Source organism: Pecten maximus, chromosome 4 (genome assembly GCF_902652985.1).
Source record: "Pecten maximus chromosome 4, xPecMax1.1, whole genome shotgun sequence".
Lineage (NCBI taxonomy): Eukaryota > Metazoa > Mollusca > Bivalvia > Pectinida > Pectinidae > Pecten > Pecten maximus.
In genome coordinates, this window is record NC_047018.1 from 4,681,230 (window position 1) to 4,704,508 (window position 23,279).

The window sequence follows — 23,279 nt, forward strand, 5'->3', positions numbered from 1 at the left end:
CCCACCTTTACATCACCTGTAACCCCACCTTGTACCCTACCTTGTTACCCCACCTTGTTCCACCTGGTACCTAACCTGACCCTACATGGTACCCCACTGTACCTACCTTGTACCTACCTTGTACCCACCTGGTACCCACCTTGTACCTCACCTTGGACCCCACCTGGTACACTACCTTGTTACCCCACCTTGTTGCCCACCTGGACCTCACCTTGTACCCAAACATGTACCCTACCTGACCCCAACTTGTTTCCACTGGCTACCCTCACATGTACCCTACTTGTACACCAAACCGTTACCTAACTTGTACCCCACTTGTACCCCACATTGTACCTCACATTGTACCACACCTTGTTACCTCACCTTGTAAACCACTTGTAACTACATTGCTACCACACACTTGTACCCTACCTTGTACCTCACCTTGTACCCCACCTTGTACTCTACCTTGTACCCCACCTTGTACCCTACACTGTACTCTAGCTTGTACCTCACCTTGTACCCTACCTTGTACCCACATTGGACCACCTTGTACCCAACCTTGTACCCCACCTTGTACCTCACCTGGTACCCCACCTTGTACCTTCACCTTGTTACCACACCTTGTTACCCTCCCCTTGTAACCCATCCTTTGTACCCTACCTTCATGTATCCCAACCTTGTAACCCCACCTCGTACCACCACCTTGTTACCTCACATTGTTACCCCACCTTGTACCCTAACTTGTACCTCACCGTTTACCCTACCTCTGTACCGCACCGTGTACCCAACCTTGTACCCTGACCTGTACTATACCTTGTACCTACTGTACCACCTGTCCTACCTCTTGTACCCTACCTGTACCTACTGTACCCTACCTTTACCCTACCTTGTACCCTGTACCTACCTTGTACCTACTGTACCCCCTTGTACCTACTGTACCTACTTGTACTCTACTTGTACCTACTGTAACCTACCTACTTGTACCTACTTGTACCACTGTACCCTGTACCTGTACCCACCTGTACCTACCTTGTACCTACCTTTATCTACCTGTCCTACTGTACCCTACCTTGTACCTACTGTACCTACTTGTACCCACTGTACCTTGTACCTACTTGTACCCACCTGTACCCACCTGTACCTACTGTACTTACCCCATGTACCACTTGTACTCCCTTGTACCCACTTGTACCTACTGTCCATTGTACCACTGTACCCCTGTATCTACTGTACCCCACCTTGTACCACTGTAACCTTCTTTACCTTGTACCCACTGTACCTACCTGTACCACTGTCCCTACTGTACATGACTTGTATCCTTGTACTTACTGTACCTCTGTACACTGCCTGTCTGACCTACTGTCCTACTGTACCTCTGTACCTAATGTACCTACGTACCTACTTGTACCTACTGCCCTACTTGTACCTACTTTAACCTGACCCTCTGTCCTACTGTCCTACCTTGTACCTCTGTACCTACTGTCCCCATGTTACCTTTGTACCCTCTGTACCACCTTGTACACTTTGTCCTCCCTGTACCTACTGTACCACTACCTGTACCTACTGTACTACCTTGTACCTCACTTGTACCCTACCTTGTACCCACTGCCCCTTGTACCCTACCTTGTACTCACCTGTACCCACCTTGTACCCACCTTGTTCTCCCATGTACCCCACCTTGTACCCTACCTTGTACCCAATCTTGTACCCCATCTTGTACCACCTTGTACCTCACCTTGTACCCTACCTTGTACCTCACCTTGTACCCTACCTTGTACCCCACCTTGTTCCCTACCTTGTACCCCACCTTGTACCCTACCTTGTACCCAATCTTGTACCCCATCTTGTACCCTACCTTGTACCCTACCTTGTACCCCACCTTGTACCCCACCTTGTACCCCACCTTGTACCCTACCTTGTACCCATCTTGTACCCTACCTTGTACCCTACCTTGTACCCCACCTTGTACCCTACCTTGTACCCCACCTTGTACCCTACCTTGTACCCCACCTTGTACCTCACCTTGTACCTCACCTTGTACCCCACCTTGTACCCCACCTTGTACCCTACCTTGTACCTCACCTTGTACCCCACCTTGTACCCTACCTTGTACCCTACCTTGTACCCTACCTTGTACCCCACCTTGTACCCCACCTTGTACCTCACCTTGTACCCCACCTTGTACCCCACCTTGTACCCTACCTTGTACCCCACCTTGTACCCTACCTTGTACCCTACCTTGTACTTGTTGTTAAATGGAAATGTTGACTCCGGATAGATACAGAAAACTCGCGACTATCACAGACATTCCAAGTCTAATGGAGTAAAACTAAAAACACTCTCCACCATCTAGCACCTCTAAATAACCGCTAATACACTCATTAAGCCACATCGGCTAGAGAAATATGTTTTTTGTATTACCGATTGAATTGGTAATGAAAGTCGCTGTGAATCATGCATGATGATTGATAACTGGTACATTCTGATGTTAATTCAGGAATTCTCTATTAGTGTTGTAACATCTATTAAATTAAGGCTAATGACCGAGGTGGTGGGCTGTCCCGGGGGGTCTCCCAGTCATACCGTAATTATTCATTTAACCTACCGGTGGGTATATGCCAAGACGACCGTACTTTTAATCGGTTGGGATGATATCATTATGGGGTCCATACAGATCACAGTGGTAAGGACATTGAGAGAAAATCGGAGCCTGGTATAACGGGCCATAAATCAGGACAGAATAACCGAGTCAATTTAATCGGAAGGTAATTTTGTTTAAAGGTAACTTATCAATGAATGATAAATTATACACATATATATACATAACATCATTTGACACTAAAAGGAGACAAAAAGATAGATATTATGGTTATAGATAATTGGCACTCTAACAGATTAAGGTATGTACGTAATAACAGCCGAAGTGTATTAATTTGAACATTTCACGTGCAAAACATATTTGCAGAGAAATAGCGAATTCTTGATATTCCTGGACCAATATAGCTTATACTTTTCCTTGTGCACTGGAAGTTCGTCTTTCATTTTCAGTCAGAAAACATAATCAACATTTGTTCAGATGTGTACTTAAATCACCGATCTATCTATATATAATATTAGGTTAAAACTATTGACATATACATCTAAACAGATGTATGTCATGGACCTATATATCCAAACAGATTTATACCATTTACCTATATATCTAAGCAAATTTATATCATTGGCCAATCTTTATATTATATTAGGTTAAAATCATTGACCTATATATCTATATAGATTACTGTCAATGACCTACATCTAAACATATTTATATCAATGACCTATAAATCGATATAGATTAATGTCATTCACCTACATCAACAGATTTATATCGTTGACCTATACATCTATATAGATTAATGTTATTGACCTACATCTAAACAGATTTATATCATTGACCTATATATCTATATACATTGTTGTCATTGACCTACATCTAAACATATTTATGTCATTTACCTATATATCTATATAGATTAAGTTATTGACCTACATCTAAACATATTTATATCATTGACCTATATATCTATATACATGCTGTCATTAACCTATATCTAAACAGATTGATATCATTGACCTATATATCTATAGATGTTAACATTATCGACTGATGCCGTACTGACAAGATCTTGGTCTATTTTGTTTCTGTAATGCTGTAAACGATCAACAATGATAAGCAGACTTGTCTATTGGAGGTGAGACAATATATTTCAGCTTTGGTGTTACAAGCTGAGAGTACAAAAACGCAACCCTATGCCACTTACACAGCAGCTCGTCTGTCAATCTCCATTATTTCTCCTAGCAGTTTTTATGTTCCAAAATCACGAGTTGAGTGATAGGATTGCGACCCTAATGAGTCCTGAGATAGGCTCTTATCACGTAGGTGATGCTTTGCAATGCTGACTGTGTGAGGTTGGTTAATCTTCTGATGATTATTTGTTCAGATTTCCATTTATTTAATCGATTTTAGAATTACGATTCCATCTATAAGTCGGTATTTTGTTGATGTCTCATTAATTAAGCCATTTAATACCGATATGTAGAAAGCATCTGTGTATTGCATGTTGGACTAACACATGGTTTGTCAAAGGTGAATGTAGAAAATATTTACAATAGCTCAATATGTACTAGCAGATATAAAGCTCACAGCGGTACTCTAGCGGTCCTAAATGTACTATATCTTAGCGATCCTAAATGTATTATATCTTAGCGATCCTAACTGTACGATATCTTAGCGATCCTAAATGTACTATATCATAGCGATCCTAACTGTACTATATCTTAGCGATCCTTACTGTACTATATCTTAGCGATCCTAAATGTACTATATCTTAGCGATCCTAACTGTACTATATCTTAGCGAACCTAACTGTACTATATCTTAGCGATCCTAAATGTATAATATCTTAGCGGTCTTAACTGTACTATATCTTAGCGATCCTAACTGTACTATATCTTAGCGATCCTAACTGTACTATATCTTAGCGGTCCTAAATGTACTATATCTTAGCGGTCCTAAATGTACTATATCTTAGCGATCCTAAATGTACTATATCTTAGCGGTCCTAACTGTGCTATATCTTAGCGATCCTAAATGTACTATATCTTAGCGATCCTAACTGTACTATATCTTAGCGATCCTTACTGTACTATATCTTAGCAATCCTAAATGTACTATATCTTAGCGATCCTAACTGTATTATATATCTTAGCGATCCTAAATGTACTATATCTTAGCGATCCTAAATGTACTATATCTTAGCGATCCTAACTATACTATATCTTAGCGATCCTAAATGTACTATATCTTAGCGATCCTACATGTACTATATCTTAGCGATCCTCAATGTACTATATCTTAGCGATACTAACTGTACTATATCTTAGCGATCCTAACTGTACTATATCTTAGCGATCCTAACTATACTATATCTTAGCGGTCCTAACTGTACTATATCTTAGCGGTCCTAAATGTACTATATCTTAGCGATCCTAACTGTACTATACCTTAGGGATCCTAAATGTACTATATCTTAGCGATCCTAAATGTACTATATCTTAGCGATCCTAAATGTATTATATCTTAGCAATCCTAAATGTACTATATCTTAGCGATCCTAAATGTACTATATCTTAGCGGTCCTAACTGTACTATATCTTAGCGATCCTAACTGTACTATATCTTAGCGATCCTAACTGTACTATATCTTAGCGATCCTAAATGTACTATATCTTAGCGATCCTCAATGTACTATATCTTAGCGATCCTAAATGTACTATATCTTAGCGGTCCTAACTGTATTATATCTTAGCGGTCCTAACTGTACTATATCTTAGCGATCCTAAATGTACTATATCTTAGCGATCCTAAATGTACTATATCTTAGCGATCCTAACTGTACTATATCTAAGCGATCCTAACTGTACTATATCTTAGCGGTCCTAAATGTACTATATCTTAGCGATCCTAAATGTACTATATCTTAGCGATCCTAACTGTACTATATCTTAGCGATCCTAAATGTACTATATCTTAGCGATCCTAACTGTACTTTATCTTAGCGATCCTAAATGTACTATATCTTAGCGATCCTAACTGTACTATATCTTAGCGGTCCTAAATGTACTATATCTTAGCGGTCCTAAATGTACTATATCTTAGCGATCCTAACTGTACTATATCTTAGCGATCCTAAATGTACTATATCTTAGCGATCCTAACTGTAGTATATCTTAGCGATCCTAAATGTACTATATCTTAGCGGTCCTAAATGTACTATATCTTAGCGATCCTAACTGTACTATATCTTAGCGATCCTAAATGATACGTTGTACATTTGTTTTGATCTTATTGTAGCGAATTTTGTAATTGCCGTTTTCTTTTTTATGATTTAGGTATGCAAATGGATTTCTATTTCACGCATAATGCCTTCATCATTGCGCCTATCTATTTAAATTAAAATGGCTGCGTCAAAATAGTTGGTTTTTCAGAAGCACTTACTTTTAAGCGGTGTTAAATATAAATACTTTTGCACGTAGGAAGACAAGTTAGAATGTCGTAGAGGTTTTGCAGCGATGTGGAAAATGATGAGTTTGGGAACACCTTAGTTACAGTGAAAAAATAATACACCAATATCAAGGTTTGTGTCTAGTATCAAATTAGCAAAATGTTAATACTTGATCAAATGTCCGAGGATGTGGGAAAGCTAAGCGTTTATTTAGAACACGTGGTTACGCCCGCAGTTTCAAAATTGATCTCTCCCTGTAAAATGTATTTCATATAATAAAACGTTTATTTATATATCAACCTGTACCAGTTTGATCAGATATACTTATTATAATTGTAACACCGTTGCTCACACAACACGATTTCGATTGGTCTGGTCCTTTATTCCTGGGAAAAGCCTGGGGTATAAGACAGTATAAATATAACATCACGATTGTATAAAGTACGAAACTAAAATGTACATATATTGACGTAGTTTCGTACTTTAACGATTCGGTATTAATATGTTTATATATACATATATGATTAACTATTACATTATATTGTACTATATATTATGCTGTTGTACAATTACTATGGTATATGGATGAAACTTACCAGAGGCCTGAAAGGTACGTCCTTACCTGAAGACAGCACAATGCAGAGTGTAATGAGAGGATACGGGTGCGCATGATTATGACATCAAGGGTGGTTTGAGCATTGAGATATTCAAGGATGAGTGAGTACATCCTGTTACATATCCGCCTTTCTTGAATGACACTTGACTCTGGGTGATTACAACTAGCAGGATACGAATATGGAAAACGTATAAGTATACGTATTTGCCAGGGAGTGTGTATTATTTCCATAATAATACCCATTTTTTCCATATCCTGCTAAATGTAATCACCCAATAGTGTAGAATTCACAGTCTGGTTATATATCTTAAACTATAAACGTTCGTTATATATTGTGTAATACCACTATATAATAAATCATAAGATCTAAACTTGCCAATCCTACTATATCTCTGAAAGCTCAAGACTAATACTCTAGAAGTAACCAAAGTAAACTGACCTGCTAGTTAAAACAATTATCAATAAAAAACAAGCAAAGATGACTAACTTTACAAGTAATTGTATATTACATCTAATGTGGTTAGGGAGCCCTACCTACATTGAGGTTGTAAATACCTGGTCTCTTGTCACAACACATTATTAAAATCACTTAAGATAATATCTAGATAACATGGATCACATTAGACAAACTTTTCATCTTTATCAGATCTCAACCGCCCAGCCTGCTGAGAGAATACCCACTGACCATATCGATCCGGCTGTTTCCGAGTCCTGTTTGACTGTCTTATTTCAGGTTGGCTAGGTGGAGGTTGTTCCCTATGGGAGCTAACCCCGGTGTCATCTTGACCTGGTTCTGTCGGATCCCTTATATCACTCGCAGTTCTCACCTCACAGTGCATTGGGTCCCCATCAGTTACCTCATATGGTGTAACTGTTTTGTTAGATGGTTCAATAATAGGAGTGGTCAGTTTCCCCTGGGCATTTCTCATAGCAGGTCGCATCCTGGTTCTCTGTAGCCTAACATGTTGTCTTTCAGTATCAGAGTCTGAAGAACTCTCTGATTCAGAGATGTTGTCAATGTGAGCTGGTAAGAGAACAGGCCTAATTGACTTTGCTTTGCGGCAAGTCTCCTCAAGGGGACATGCATTGACATAGCATGAAATACATCAGCATATTTCGGTATAAGGTCCGTTTACGGCCCTTTTCGGTATCCAGCTGTACTTCATATACAGGACTATCACTATTGGGTATACGAATGACCCGACAGGGTTCCTGTTCCCACTTGTCAGCATATTACCCTGTCAATATCTTATCCCTCTGATGTTGTTCTTGCCACTCTTTTGAGCTCAGGCCATATGAGGAGATAATCCATTTTGCCTAGCTATACTGTCAAACAGTGGAGGTACAACAGTTGCTGAATGGCATACTACCTAGACAACAACAGAGTCACAAACAAATACGTTCGAAGCTCGATATGTCAATGTTAAGTTGCAGTTAGCTAGAACAGCAACCCACCTATGACTGGTGGCATCCAACTTAGCCTTACTTAGCACGTACGTTAGGGGATTATTACCGTGACCACCTCAAAAGTGTTACCATGCAGGCAATCATGGAATTAATCAGTCACCGCCCATTTCAGTGCCAAAAATTCAAGCTTATGAGCTGGCTAGTTGCGCTCACTTTGTCTCAGTCTCCGACATAAAGGGCTTGGCATAGTCGCATATGCAAGTACCGGAGGGCTTATCTACTTCTCTTTTACAGTGTCAAGCGCTGTCTGTTGAGCCTAGCCCCAAGTCCACTTCAACTTTTGTGCGTTCTTGTTTGCTTTAGACTTAGCAATACTAGCATTGTTAGACTTTGCAGATCTACTAGGCTAGTTTGCTTTCTCAGTCAAGTCATGACTCTGAAGAAGTAAGTTAAGTGGTTTCACTATTTTAGTATATTCTTTTACAAACCGCCGATAGTATCCACTAAGTCCTAAAAACTGACGTCGCTCCTATAAATTACTAGAAGCTGGCCAAGTTTTGACAGCGGACACTTTGTCTAGGTCGGTAGATTTACCCTTTCCTGAGACGACATGTTAGATGTGACTTTCGATTTAAGGAACTCGCATTTTGATTAACGCGTTGTTAGTGTAATCACAACCATTACATAAGAGGTGTGTATTATAATTACATTGAATTCAATTGATTTAAATTCAATTTCATTCAATTGTCATACTGATGCGTACTCGGTTATTCCGTTTGAGTTGTATTGATACGTTTTGGAAACAACTGCCTCTTTTTACTACAAAAATCATAAATGGTGGCTATTGCGCTATGAAGCAATTTTCAGTTTAGCATAAAATTTCTTATAGAATAGCGAAACCGCGACTCAGCGACCATCATAACCCCCAGGGGAAATAATTATAGTGGGGATTCGTAACTTCGATAAAGAATAATACACACCGTTTGTTGTATTAATGCTTCCTGACATTGTGTAACCTAATGTACGCACTTGTATCACTTCGCATGTAAACTTGTGCTAATCCCTCGGTTTGAAGACAGACGGAACGTTCTTTCGCATACCAATCAAACTTCCTTATTCTTATTCATAAGATTGTTTTTCAGACATTTTGTAGACAAACAACATCCAAAAATATGTTAAGGCACAATTCCATGCTTAAATGCTATTTAAAACTAATAATATTACAGATTTTGAAAGCGTCACTTTACCGTCATTTCAATCAGATTTCGTTTTCGAAACAAAGTTAATCAGGAGGTGGACAAGACCACACATAGAACTACCGGCGTTTCAAAGAGTAGATGCCTATTTTGTACAAAATGCTTGGAAATAGGAGAGGATGGGATCCTGGAGGATATGTAAAGAGCTGATACTAAGATACGTAGACAGAATAAGGAGTTTAGCGGCGGCAATAAAAGAAAAGAAGAACCAATCGCCGAGGATCTTAGAGGAAGTAGCTCTCTAAGTACAAAGATACACAACAACAGCAGTCGGTAAAGGCAGATCACAAACAGACCAGTCGTCACAGGCAGATTACAAACAGACCAGTCGTCACAAACAGATTACAAACAGACCAGTCGTCACAAACAGATTACAAACAGACCAGTCGTCACAAACAGATTACAAACAGACCAGTCGTCACTGGCAGATTACAATCAGACCAGTCGTCACAAGCAGATTACAAACAAACCAGTCGTCACAAACAGATTACAAACAGACCAGTCGTCACAAGCAGATTACAAACAGACCAGTCGTCACCGGCAGATTACAAACAGACCAGTCGTCACAAACAGATTACAAACAGACCAGTCGTCACAAGCTGATTACAAACAGACCAGTCGTCACAAACAGATTACAAACAGACCAGTCGTCACAAGCTGATTACAAACAGACCAGTCGACACAGGCAGATTACAAACTGACCAGTCGTCACAGGTAGACTACAGGCAGACCAGTCATCACAGGTAGAGTACTGACAGGCAAGTCGTCACAGGTAGATGGGGGACATGGCAGTCGTCACAGGCAGATTACAAAAATACCAGTCGCCATAGACAGATCACAAAGAGGGCTGTCTATGGCAAGCCGTTTTAACATTTAATCCCATTTCCTCTTAAGATAAAATATGCTTGAAATTTATTTCACTTAAGTGATCAATAGACTTCTTTTTGTACTTTGTATTATGTTCTATTTCACTTAAATGAAAAAGATTTTCCCTATATTATGGAATTATGGAAGCATGAGTTTGGTGTGTAGTCTAAGCATTTCTAACAAAATACATTTAATTTTTCTAATGTATTCTAATGTGGGTAAATATGAATTTATTCAGGTTTTATTGAAGAGGTTATTTGAATAAATCATACAGCTACTAACAATTCCCCCACTCTTACATCAGGAAAGGGGTTATGATGTGAAATTTGTTTCTACAAAGTGTAGTACAAAGAATATGACGTGAAATTTGTTTCTAGTACAAACAGGAAGGTAAAACAGAGCATGATCACAGTACAATCATGGAAAAATACATAAAATGAAAAACGGAATTAGATGAGAAAGCAACATTTATCTTTTTGGAAAGAAGGAAAGCAAAGGAGCAGATTAAGGGAAGGATGTGAAAGAGATGATGGGTTTATTTTCTGTCTGTACACCTGATAAAAACGGAACTGAAGAATACAAAGAAAATTAAACAAGGAATAACAAAGGAAAACATATTAACGAAGAAAACAAAGTCAACAGATTCAGGGGCATTTACGAATTCCATTCACAGTGGGAGAGGTCCGCAAGGGGACAGGGAGATCATCTGTGTTGAAAGTAGGTTGAGATGATACCGGAAGTATAAAGGACTGTTTAGGGTTTAAGAACATACATGTATAGATTTTAGATATGGAAATAGAGGTCACCGGCTTGCAAATGTGCAAATGTAAATTTTACGGCTTGTTGTATTTGCAAAAAAAAAAAAAGATAGTAATTTTGATTGATCAAACAATTTAACATATGCTCTGCCTTGAAGTTACCATGGATATCCTCATATGGATTCTAAAGAAACAATGCTGTTAGCGCGGTTCCTGTTATTTACCTGCAATGCAGTGAGCGTTTTCATTGTCTGTAATACGCACCGGAAAGCAGTTTTTTACTTAAATGTCTTCTGTACTTTTAACTTTCATTACACATCTGTGTTTAAAGTCTCACTCCCTCCGACTGGTTAATAAACAAAGCAATATCAACTGCAACATTGCATTTAAAGTATTTTGTAAAGCAATGCTTACCGATTGATTATGACTAGTGTACACCGTGACAGACAGACCTTTCACATTGCCTGCAGTTGTTTTAAACATTCTTTCGCGACACTTGATACCGGTCCTTGCCCTGGTATGCAAATTAATAAGGAATGTGGAGCTCTAAAAAAAGTCTGAGAAAGTTTGTCAAAAATCATATACACTTAAAATACACAAAGACCACACAGAAGAGTCATAGTTACTTGGAGTTATGACTAAGGAATGACATCAAGATTTTAGTCGTGAGTGGATATAAGCACTGTATAAAATGTACATAAATAAGTTGATGCTATAAATGTTATCAGCGTGGTAAAACTTCAGATTGGTCATACAGATGTAAGAGACGTTTTGGAGACGACCAATGAACATATATTTAAGCAATCAGTAGATAGACGTTCCAGTTAATGAATACCATATATTCATGTTATCAATACATAAATGACAAGTGTTATATGAACTTGTATTCTTATCATCAATTAGGATTTAACGCTAGGGAACAGTACACGTTCAAACGAAAGTATTGAGTAATGGCACCAGCTATTGTATGTGCTGTCAACATAAATGAACTAAAACAGCATATTTTATCTACTGGGTCCATAAAAAAACGTCGTCCAGAGTGTCACATGATCAGGAAACTTGTAGCATAGTCTTTTGATCATAGCCCTTACCACAACTGTGCAATATGTGAGTATTATCTAACGAGGATCACCAATTTATGTAGTAAGGAGTTTTGTGTCAGGACATTTAATCTAATTCCTGGTATGGAACATTGTCTCCTAATACTAGCATGATTGTCTAGTGATGTTTTAACAAGGCTTGTTCGAAAAACAAACATGAAATTAACATATACCAATATAAATTAAGAGTTGGACACAGTGGTGCTCAAACTGATACAGCTATTGTCCTTCTAGGACTCATCCGTGATGTAAGGGGAATCAAGCAACTACTATGTCCTTTTCGGTCTCGTCAGTGATGTAAGGGACATCAAACAGCTGCATTGTCCTTTTAGGACTCGTCATTGATGGCGCCAAAATTGTTAATACATATGAAGTGACGGAAAAACCTGAAAATAGGTCGAAAGACTTATCAAAGTCTGAACGGGGAAGTGCAATAGCGAAAGTGTTAAATAGTTAACTTTCAATATTGAATTTCAAAGGAGCTTCCAGTACATGTGCTTATTTTGAACCGTGTCACTATCAACCTGAATTAAAACGTGACATACAGGCCAATGCTAACCTTGATGACTAATGTCCACCAAGAGTTTCTACCATCTGCAATGTCAAATGATGTACAAAATACACACAACATATTCAAACATATCAAGATAATCATTATGGAATGACGGTTTTATTAGTTTAATATAGTTTTATGGAGTTACCACGTATAGGAATACCAGGGTATGATCCAATGGCTTTCTGTCACGATATGCAATGCGTGAGTTCTGTATATTAGGTTTCAATACATCTAGTAGCATACCGCAAATGTTGTACCATAGTGATGTTTATATGTAATAGTACAAATGATTGCCTTCCCTAGGTTTGTTTTATATTATCTATATCTGGCAGTATAGTAATATTACATCTATCAAACCTCACTACATTAAACTGTCAGTATAGTAATATACACCTATCAAACCTCACTACATTAAACTGTCAGTATAGTAATATTACATCTATCAAACCTCACTACATCAAACTGTCAGTATAGTAATATTACATCTATCAAACCTCACTACATTAAACTGTCAGTATAGTAATATTACATCTATCAAACCACACTACATCAAACTGACAGTATAGAAATATTACACCTTACCACGCTACATCCCGCCGTTTTCACTTGTTGTCCTCTGCCAACCTATTTTCAGTAGGAGTGTACATGCTTTTTTTCCCAAACCTCAAAACATTGTTATTTCCCCTCGTATATAGGAAGTACCGATTACATATGTTTATTAATCGGAACTATCCCTACAAGCCTCAGAAACACACTTTCTTTAGGGACTTGGCTGCTTGTCTGGTTTAGTTGTGAAGTTTCAGAAGTGATCGATTTTGATCGAGTCGTCCGGATATCGTGATATTGATAGAAATAAGGCTTTTCGACCACCCTTTCAATTGCTTTTTAATCTTCGAATTTTCTATAAAAATAACTTTGCATTATCTAGACATTTATTCAATTTACGTTTAAACAAAATATGTTTAGTCAGTTGTATGGAATTTGTCACCCGAAAATGTCACTGCCGCCCACAGTTTGGTCCGAGTTTTGTGCGACGAAATTTACATACATTGATGTGGATTGTACACATATCATATATATTCATCACAGTACAACTACGACGGGAAATTCAAATCTTTCGATCACCAACAACCCACTCCAGTACCAGAACGATTCCGACAAATGTGTTGAAAGTTAAAAGAGGAATTGATAATTTGAAAGTATCAGAAATGAGACTCGGTACATTCCATCATAAAAATCAATCACAAGCAATTCCCAATATTGATCTTTGTTTATCAATTACGATCTTAGATGTTTGTCATGAAAGCAGCAGGATAACGTGTATAATGTATAAACAATACTAGAGGCTGTCAACATCACGTTTATTTAATCTATCAGCTCTAATTTGACAACGCTGATTTTAATTAAATAAGATATATAGGTCATGCTGGCTGAGCCTGTTGGAAAGCAATACGAACCTGTTGGTAAAATCGATTATAGTTGGCCGGGCTAGAGTTAATTACGCTTTCCTTAGTGAATGGGCAATTCTTATATCAAACTTGAGCCTCCTGTATTAGTTTATATGTCCGGCTTACATGATATCATCATAAAGTCAATACTTGGTTAAAAAGCTTAATATACAGTCGACATTTTACATCTACAATAACTACGTTATAATCTTTGATAAAGAGATAACGTTTGCCCAGTGATAACCGTAAGACCCACCACTCATTTATTCACTTGGATATGATCCCTACAAATAAGAAGACTTTTGATAATGCTTTGCAATATCTTCATTGTATCATATACTATATAAAACGAGGGACTGCAGTTGAATATATTTGCAATTCATCATTAAAAAGACCGGTGACCAAACAATACTAATTCTATAAATACTAAATGAAACGAAAGACTAAATTTACACAATAAATATTTACGTTTTTGTCGAAACCTTCAAAAAAGGTGTTCTTTAATGAAGATATAATTTTGACTATCGGATTCTGTATCAATTATCGTGTTTGTCGGTGCTTATAATGCGGGACACCAGTTATTATGATGATTGTATAGTTTACAAAAGATGACAGTAGGAATACAGACAACAGACAAGATGACACCACCAAACAGCAAACACCATCAGTTTTAACATCAAACGTTAAACAGGAAAACCACTAAACGCACAACACTTTCAAATAATGCATTATACCGGTAAATCATTTGTATTTGGTCAAGTTGAATAGAATTATAGAAATCTGAAATTTCACACTAAACTATTCGGCATTGAAGCTAATAGCTTATCTGACTATCACGCAACTGAGGCTAACAGTTGATCTAGTTGTGTGTTTGTATGCGATATCACCGACAACCCTGAGCCAAAGTTCGCAGTACCATAAAATGCAAACACCCAATACCCGACGATTGTTGTCTTATCGATGTAATTTGTCCGTAATTCCACGAAACATCGATGTTAGAAATAACCAGGAGCAATGCAGACACAATGCAGTAGTTAACATGAATTTGTAAGAAGAAGTCCAACAAAATAAAGAAAATAATATGAAATGAGATTCCGAAAACAAGCAACACATTGTAAAACTGACGGAGTGACGTTGCAAACTAATACGAATGTTTTAACAGGAGCTATATGACATAGTTACCGTACAGTACGGTAAAAGTGTATTGTTGTAAATGTTTACACTCAATATAAACTGTCTGGTCAGGACTTAACACGGCGTCATGTGAACACGAAGTCTTTAGTTGATTATAGTGTTAACATTACCCTGCCACAAGAGAAATAGGGTTCTGACTTGGTGTGGATTCATAATTAGTGTCTGTCAAGATTTACATTCAAAAGTGACGATTTCACTGCACACTACATTGTATATTCTATATTTACATATATTCCATTAATGACATTGATACTCACTTGTTAAATCAGAGTGATGATATGGTTTGTGGTTTCCGGAAGAAAGACGATGCTTTTCCCCCTTTCCGTTCCTGAAAGGTTATAAACTGTACAGCTGTCCGTGTGCTGTCACATTCGATTAGTGGATATGTGTTTAGGGCCCCAGTCGTCTCCAGCAGTCTACATATACAATACAGGACTACAATTAGTAAATGGTCGAAGAACGTTTAACTAGCGGGGTAGCCGCTTTGAACTACCAACCAATAAAATAAAAATCTACTCCACACATAACATGTCAGAGATGTCCAAAGGTTTTCCGTGACTTTCCACTGAATGTGCAGCATGGCTACTTCCCATTCTCATAACAGACCAGTGCATTGAAGGGCGTTAACTACAACATTCATGTACAAAGTTTTGTTAGCGAATAAAGACTCGCAGAATGTCTACACGTGCTTCCGGTTATAATGCACGTGCCGGTATATGATTTGCTCAATACAATCTGGCCATGGTGTGTTTGTATTATCAAATAGCCAAGTTTTGTTAGATCCTATCAAGGTATGTAGTTATAACAAAAATCACCGACATCTTAAGATCATCCCCAATTCATTTTGCGGACACTGCCTATATAAAAAAACGACGATGTTTTATGTTGTTTAAAAGGCATACGTATCGATTAATTATATTGCTTTACTAAAACCAGATTCATGTTATTTACTTCATTTGCGGGGCATTTGGTTCGTGAGGTATATCAGATTCTGCAGTATTTAATAGAGTGTACCCGTCCATTACAGCGTGCAGAACATTACAGAGTGTATCACTACATCCCACACAAGGTCAGAGTTCAGCCGATACATGTACAGATAGCTACAGTGGACGAGAATCATATGTGTCTGTATATAAAGTAATATTTCACCATTTTTCATTCAAATAGATTTTCGGCGATAAAATCAAGATAAATCCAATCAGTCTCAATCTATAATCATAAATGATTATGTAATATTTATCCAAATGGAAACATCAGTAAAATGTAAATAGAATAGGATCTAGATTCGTTTGTTTACATTCATTTTCTACAATGTTACACGTTTCGGGTTTGTATACATGTACACGTGTACAATGATAAAGAACAATCTGTTACTTTACAGACGAAAACAACACAATTTCTAGAACAGCCTTTCGTTTTAAGAACTGTTATATGAGAGAAGCGAACGAATCAACGTGTGTTTATTCAGTATTAAGGTAACAATTACTCGTGTGTTATTTCCCTGATACATGTAGTAAGCAACAAAGTACGCTATCAAAAGTAGAAAAATTAGTCCGAACACGGACTTGTTATTACAGACGATCTGACTATCTTTGAAAACACGGACATGAAATAGTGTTAAAAATATTTTTCATATGTACATATATTTTATCCTATTCCAGTTCTCTTATAACCCTATCAAGTTGTCCGTGTTGATTTATATTAGGCGTTCTCTTTGTCGACGCTATTTAAGTGTATGACAATCTAGGATCCGGTGTAGCGGAGGATTTTACCGCTCATATCATGTTTGAATCATAAATACAATTTATTCTAGTGGCAAATGCATTTAATACGGTTAAATCTGACCAAATGACACCAACATAAAAATACATGGCATAAATTACTCTTTCGTTTCCCATTCTCTGCTTACACTCAGGATCATACCTTATACTAAACTCTAGCTATCCCAATGGATAAGAACGACGTTCACTTTCCTATTTCATGTGTATAACAACAATAGTCCTGACGATTAGGAAATCGATAGGGCGGAAAAAACAAAGAAAATAGGGATTTGGTTGGTTATTAACTTAATTTTGATGGTTTTTGTCGTCGCCCCGACAACTAATTCTTTATAAAATGATATCCACAAATGACAATCTAGTCAAGAACCATTGCTTAAAATGTTTAATATAATAACGACTGAACCTCAATACAAGGTAGCATGGCGATCCTCTCGACTCAACCTCAATACAAGGTAGCATGGCGATCCACTCGACTCAACCTCAATACAAGGTAGCATGGCGATCCACTCGACTCAACCTCAATACAAGGTAGCATGGTGATCCACTCAACTGAACCTCAATACAAGGTAGCATGGTGATCCACTCAACTGAACCTCAATACAAGGTAGCATGGCGATCCACTCGACTCAACCTCAATACAAGGTAGCATGGCGATCCACTCGACTCAACCTCAATACAAGGTAGCATGGTGATCCACTCAACTGAACCTCAATACGAGTTAGCAAGACGATATACTCAACATAGACTAAATACAAGGAAGCATGGCGATGCTGGCATTTCAAAAGAAAGAGTATATTCCATTCTGACCGGGGATCTTGCAATGAGAAAGCTTTCGGCCCGATGGGTACCAAGACTTTTGACAGTTGATCAGAAGCACACCAGGCCACATTATCGCGTGCTAATCTTAACTATTTTGAGGATCCTGCCAACTTTCTTCGGAGATTTGTCACTATGGATGAAACATGGGTCCATCATATTACCCCAGAGGCCTAACTGTAATCGAAACAATGGAAGCACCATGGCTCTCCCCCGCCAAAGATGGTAAGGACTGTTCAATCAGCTGGAAAGGTTATGGCCTCGGATACAGATGGTATTCTGCTGATAGATTATCTCCAAAAGGGACAAATAATCAATAACACATACTATGCTTCACTTTTGAAGAAGTTACGGGAAAATATGAAACTTAAGCACCGCTGAAAGCTCACTAAAGGTGTGTTATTCCATTAGGACAATGCTACTGTTCACAAGTCTGTCATTGCCATGGCTGCAATGCATGATTGTGGCTTTGAATTGATTGAGCGTCTGCCTTACTCACCTGATCTCGTTCCATCAGACTTTCATCTATTTCCAAAACTGAAAACAGCTATTTAAGGCACCCACATTCAGTCAGATGATGACGTCAAACATTAGATTTCTAATATAGCAATAATAACCTTTTAATGAAATACGTCTTTGCTGTAAAAGACGTCTTTTCAAAGACAATTAACGATATGGGGTCATGACGTAATCGGTATCTAATCTTACTCCAAAATAAGAGGTCATTGTCGCCTAAATTCTGATCGGACATTAGAATACCGACTACCACGAAACAAATCTCTGTCCAATAGTATCACATGTTAATCGCTAATATAAAGGTGTCTACCGGCCGATAGCTTCACAACTGAACTGATATTTCCATGACTAACTATTTTCAAACACTTCCACACATTTAAAATATGGCAAGTTTAAATATCGCACTCGATAAAAGAAACACGGATGTTAGAGACATCATACAGCTGTTACGTCCACCTAGTACTGGTCAGTGATGTTAGATACATCATACAGCTGTTACGTCCACCTAGTACTGGTCAGTGATGTTAGATACATCATACAGCTGTTAAGTCCACCTAGTACTGGTCAGTGATGTTAGATACATCATACAGCTGTTAGCTTCACCGATTACTCGTCAGTGATGCTAGATACATCTGCCCTTAATAAATACCGTTCTGTCAAATACTATTCCATTAACATGACTACATGTATCAAAAAAACGTGTCCCTTAGATATATAGAAGCGATCATCAATCTTTAGATAGTAAACAGAATTCAGTTTGTAAAAACAACAGAAAACGCATCATAGCGGTATCTGCGATAGACCTTTGATGTGTTCGTCCGAAATTACCTTTTATTCTAATATCTAGGTTTTTATTTTTTGGTGGTTTTTTTCAGATAAAAAAATCCTACATCCTTATAATGATTGGTCGTCTTGGATGTGATATCCTTACCAGGTAAGTCGTTGTGATATCCAGGCGAGTTCTGTTAATTTGGGGGTCTTATCCATTACATGTAAATATATCTTAATTACCGCATAGGCCCGAGACATTCCTTATCGATACAGGGCCATAATACATGTACATGTTCAGTGTACACATTAACACGCAAAATCACGATAACCAAAACATATCGATAAAGATATGGGTACTATTTGGTGAAATCATAATAACATTAGTTAAAGGATCAATGGTATATGACAAACACGCCTGGCTAGAAATAAAGACTTGATATACACCCAGAAGATATACAGAATCAACACGAACAGTCAGCTGTTCAGTTACAACCCCCTTTACCTTAGTAATGTCGGATGTTAGTTGAGAATTTCAATGGGCTAAAGCTTTATCAATATTTACATCAAGGGAAATTGGCTTCATTCTATCAAACTGAATGTTCCTCATCGACATGTGGTGTTTATCGTCTAAAATCTGTATACGGAAGATTGACCTTGATTGATGTTGATAAAGGTTTGTACTAACTGTTGGTGATATGTTGTCTTTTGTACAATCCTGTGTATGGATAGGTGAATTATGTCACATGTGTTAACGGTAATAAGTACTCGCATCCCTTGCGGAGAGCATTCATTTAAACAACAATATATAATGTTATAAATAGCAATAAACTGTTAATATTATAGTTGTTTAAAGTAGGCATGAATGTGGCTTCTATATCATGCACATCACTCACCCATCTACTGATTGAAGTAAAGGCGATAGAGACCATCTGTAAAGCGTATATTGAGATGTAACAGTCATACTTTGTCAGATAAACATCGATAACATCAATTGAAATATAGCGGCACAAATTCAAGGTCAGGATATAAATCATCGGCTAAAATTCAATTTTTCAATGACTGATCGTGTAAGATGTTTTTGTGATCCTTACGACCTAACATAATTTGCTAATAAAGCACGTTGAAATCGAACGGATCAAGTGTATACAAGGAACAATGTGACTACAAAATTATCAAAATATCTAGTTTTACTGGGTAACAAGGAGATGGTACCAGTGCCGTGATGCCGCTATGATATAACTACACAATTAGGTGACCCAGCACAAACCTACTCATATACAGCACATTAATGGTAGAAGATAGAGTGGTTCGTGAGTGGTCCGTTTACAAAGTATATTGTTTAGAACATTAAACAATGACATTGTCACGGTAAGCACTAATGTCAGAACCTATCTAGAGTTTTCCAACGTATCGTATTCTAGTAATGTTAAGTTGTCAGAAATGCAATACATGAATATCACCAGATGCTATTTTGTAAAGATGTTAAAATTGAAATATGTTTTGTATTTAAGTATGGTTCGGGAAATATCTTTTGTCTATTATAGTATGGCTCTAAATATTAACTTGCATAACAATTACATTCATGAAAGTATGTTTCACAGTTCTATCGAGCATCATGTAATATATTTTGACGGACTCGCATGTTATCATGAATCTTAAAAGGATGTATTTCAAACGTGAAATGCCTGTGTGTATTCAACGTATACAACGGCACCATCGATGTTAATTTTTTCTCATTTTAATCAAACATACGTGTATCACATAGTGTTTCATGGCTCCAATTTCTGTTATCCCGGATATCCCGGATTTTGTTTATCTTTTAAAGGAAACATGCTGGTGGTAATTAAGGCTTATCTTATTTTATAAATCACCATGTAACTGTATATCAATACACATATCCGCTTAAGATGGCGAAACTATTGAAAAGGGATCAAGTCGATAAATCAACAGCAGCACTGATAATTTTAATCATACGGCGATCTGACAGTTATTTTAGGAATATGATGTGCCTGTATGAACAGAACTAACGAACAAACCAAAGTCTCGGGGGAATCGGTCTTCACTGCGGCTTGTGTCTGTTTACATGTAGTAGTGTTTAGGATAGCACGTTATGGCCAACAGAGAGCATTACGTCGGTAGATATTGCACTAGATAATACCATTTCCGAGGAAACTATTCCTCGAAAGAGAGGTGCTAAACTATGTATTTCTAGTCATGTTCCCAAGTCGTTCCCCTTTTATACCCTGTCTTGGTCTTTCGATAGATGATCACAAAACAGTTTGTCCATTGAGAGTTTGTATGCAAGTTTGATAATGAACAATTCATACGAGTATGGAATTTAAATTAGATGAGGATGTTAGCTTAAAACAGAAACTAATTAACTGTAACACACGAGACAACTGTAATGTTCTATAAACAGCTTTCTTCAGTAAACTATCATGCTCACATGTCTATGGTGCAATTATTTGTTGGTATTGAGAGACTATTAATACAACAGCAGATTTTGCGGGGATTACATGTTGGTATGTGGTCAGCCACTATGACGTATGAAGGAGATTTAACGCCGTAAAAATATGCACATAATAACATCGAGATCATCTGACTTTGATTCAACTAATCGAAACACATTGCAGCATTATGTTTATGACTAGCAATCAACAGTTAGCTTAAAAGTCTGTTTTACTCATCACTCAACAAATTTATCGGAAAATCGGAAAAGACTTCAAGAACGTACATCAACATGTAACGCTTGATGTTCGATATTATTTGTACATGTATAGCAATACTTCAGAATAAGATGTAAACATAATATATACCCATATGTGGCCAGATAAACATTATTTCTTTTAATGCGTATCTTGTTAATAATTACTTGAACTTGGGACAACACATTAAGCTTTGTCCTCTTATGAAGTTAATAATGTAGTCGGATCACCTTTATATATAATACTACGGAATAAGATATATATAGAGAGATTAATGAGAGACCAGCAAATATACTGTCGCTTTTTACTTACCAGAACGTCCTGTTCAGGTTAATAAATCATAATCACCGTCATCCACCCCTCTTTGTAGTACATCCGGACTGCTAGTGGTCGGGCTCCATTATTATGTCCAATATTTCGCCAATATGTCATCATCTTACTTCCTTTTCTAGTAAATGGTTTTATAAATTCCTCGTTGTTCTGAGCTTGTCGGTTGTTGATAAACAGGGCCCTAGTGCTAGCTTTGAACTAATCTCTTAATGAAATAACCTATAACACACGATATATGTACTGAAATAAGAAGATAGTGACTTGTATGCTTACATGCATGAGTAGTAATGGGTAATTCTAGATACTAGTATACATAAGAATGCTCGTATCCTACTTGACACAACACCGACGTTACTCTAACATAGAAATTCAAATACGACAACAATCTGCCACAACGTTATCAAAATACAGCCGAGGCACGATAACGGCTGGTTTTTGGTTTGCAAGCTGAGAAACTCTAGAAAAGAGTATAGGCTACAAGAACATCGCATATCATCATCTAGTTCTATGTCAGGCTTATATATTTCCAAATTCTGATATATCTGATCTCTCAACATTTCGGATGTAATCATATAACAATCACTACAACGAGACTGATGCTATCGCAGAATTGACGTTATCTCGGCACTGTTGTTATCTCAGAACCGATGTCATCATGGAACTAATGTCATCTTAGAAATGATGGAATCACACAACTGATGTCATCGAGAACTTAATGTTTCTCAGAACTGATGTCATTTCTGAACGAATGTCATCCAAGAACGTATGCCATCACAGAACTGATGTTATCCCGGAACTGGTGTTATCTCTGGTTATCTTGGCACTGATATCATCACAAAAATATTGCAACTAAATAATGGTATGAGTAATGTCTGAACATGACTGATGTTAGTATGAGACTAAATAATGGTACGAGTAATGTCTGAACATGACTGATGTTAGTATGAGACTAAATGATGGTACGAGTAATGTCGGAACAGGACTGATGTTAGTATGAGACTAAATAATGATACGAGTAATGTCTGAACAGGACTGATGTTAGTATGAGACTAAATAATGGTACGAGTGATGTCGGAACATGACTGATGTTAGTATGAGACTAAATAATGGTAGGAGTGATGTCGGAACA

At 37.5% G+C, this 23,279-nt stretch overlaps 1 protein-coding gene across 3 annotated transcripts in view; it reads right to left on the bottom strand.

The window, feature by feature from the left end:
• The window catches only part of LOC117325031 (prostaglandin E2 receptor EP4 subtype-like), a 64,462-nt gene extending 42,006 nt beyond the window's left edge, over positions 1-22,456 (bottom strand). Inside the window, exons 1-2 of one of the 3 annotated variants that reach the window (XM_033880929.1) lie at positions 22,133-22,456; positions 15,489-15,647 (exon numbers count right to left, since the gene is read on the bottom strand). The gene's annotated coding sequence lies outside the window, so the exon portion shown is untranslated. Of the gene's footprint in view, positions 1-6,625; positions 6,693-15,488; positions 15,675-22,132 lie in introns of those variants that run through there. The other 2 variants (XM_033880930.1, XM_033880931.1) reach the window with 2 other exon arrangements.
• Between the last annotated feature and the right edge of the window lie 823 nt (positions 22,457-23,279).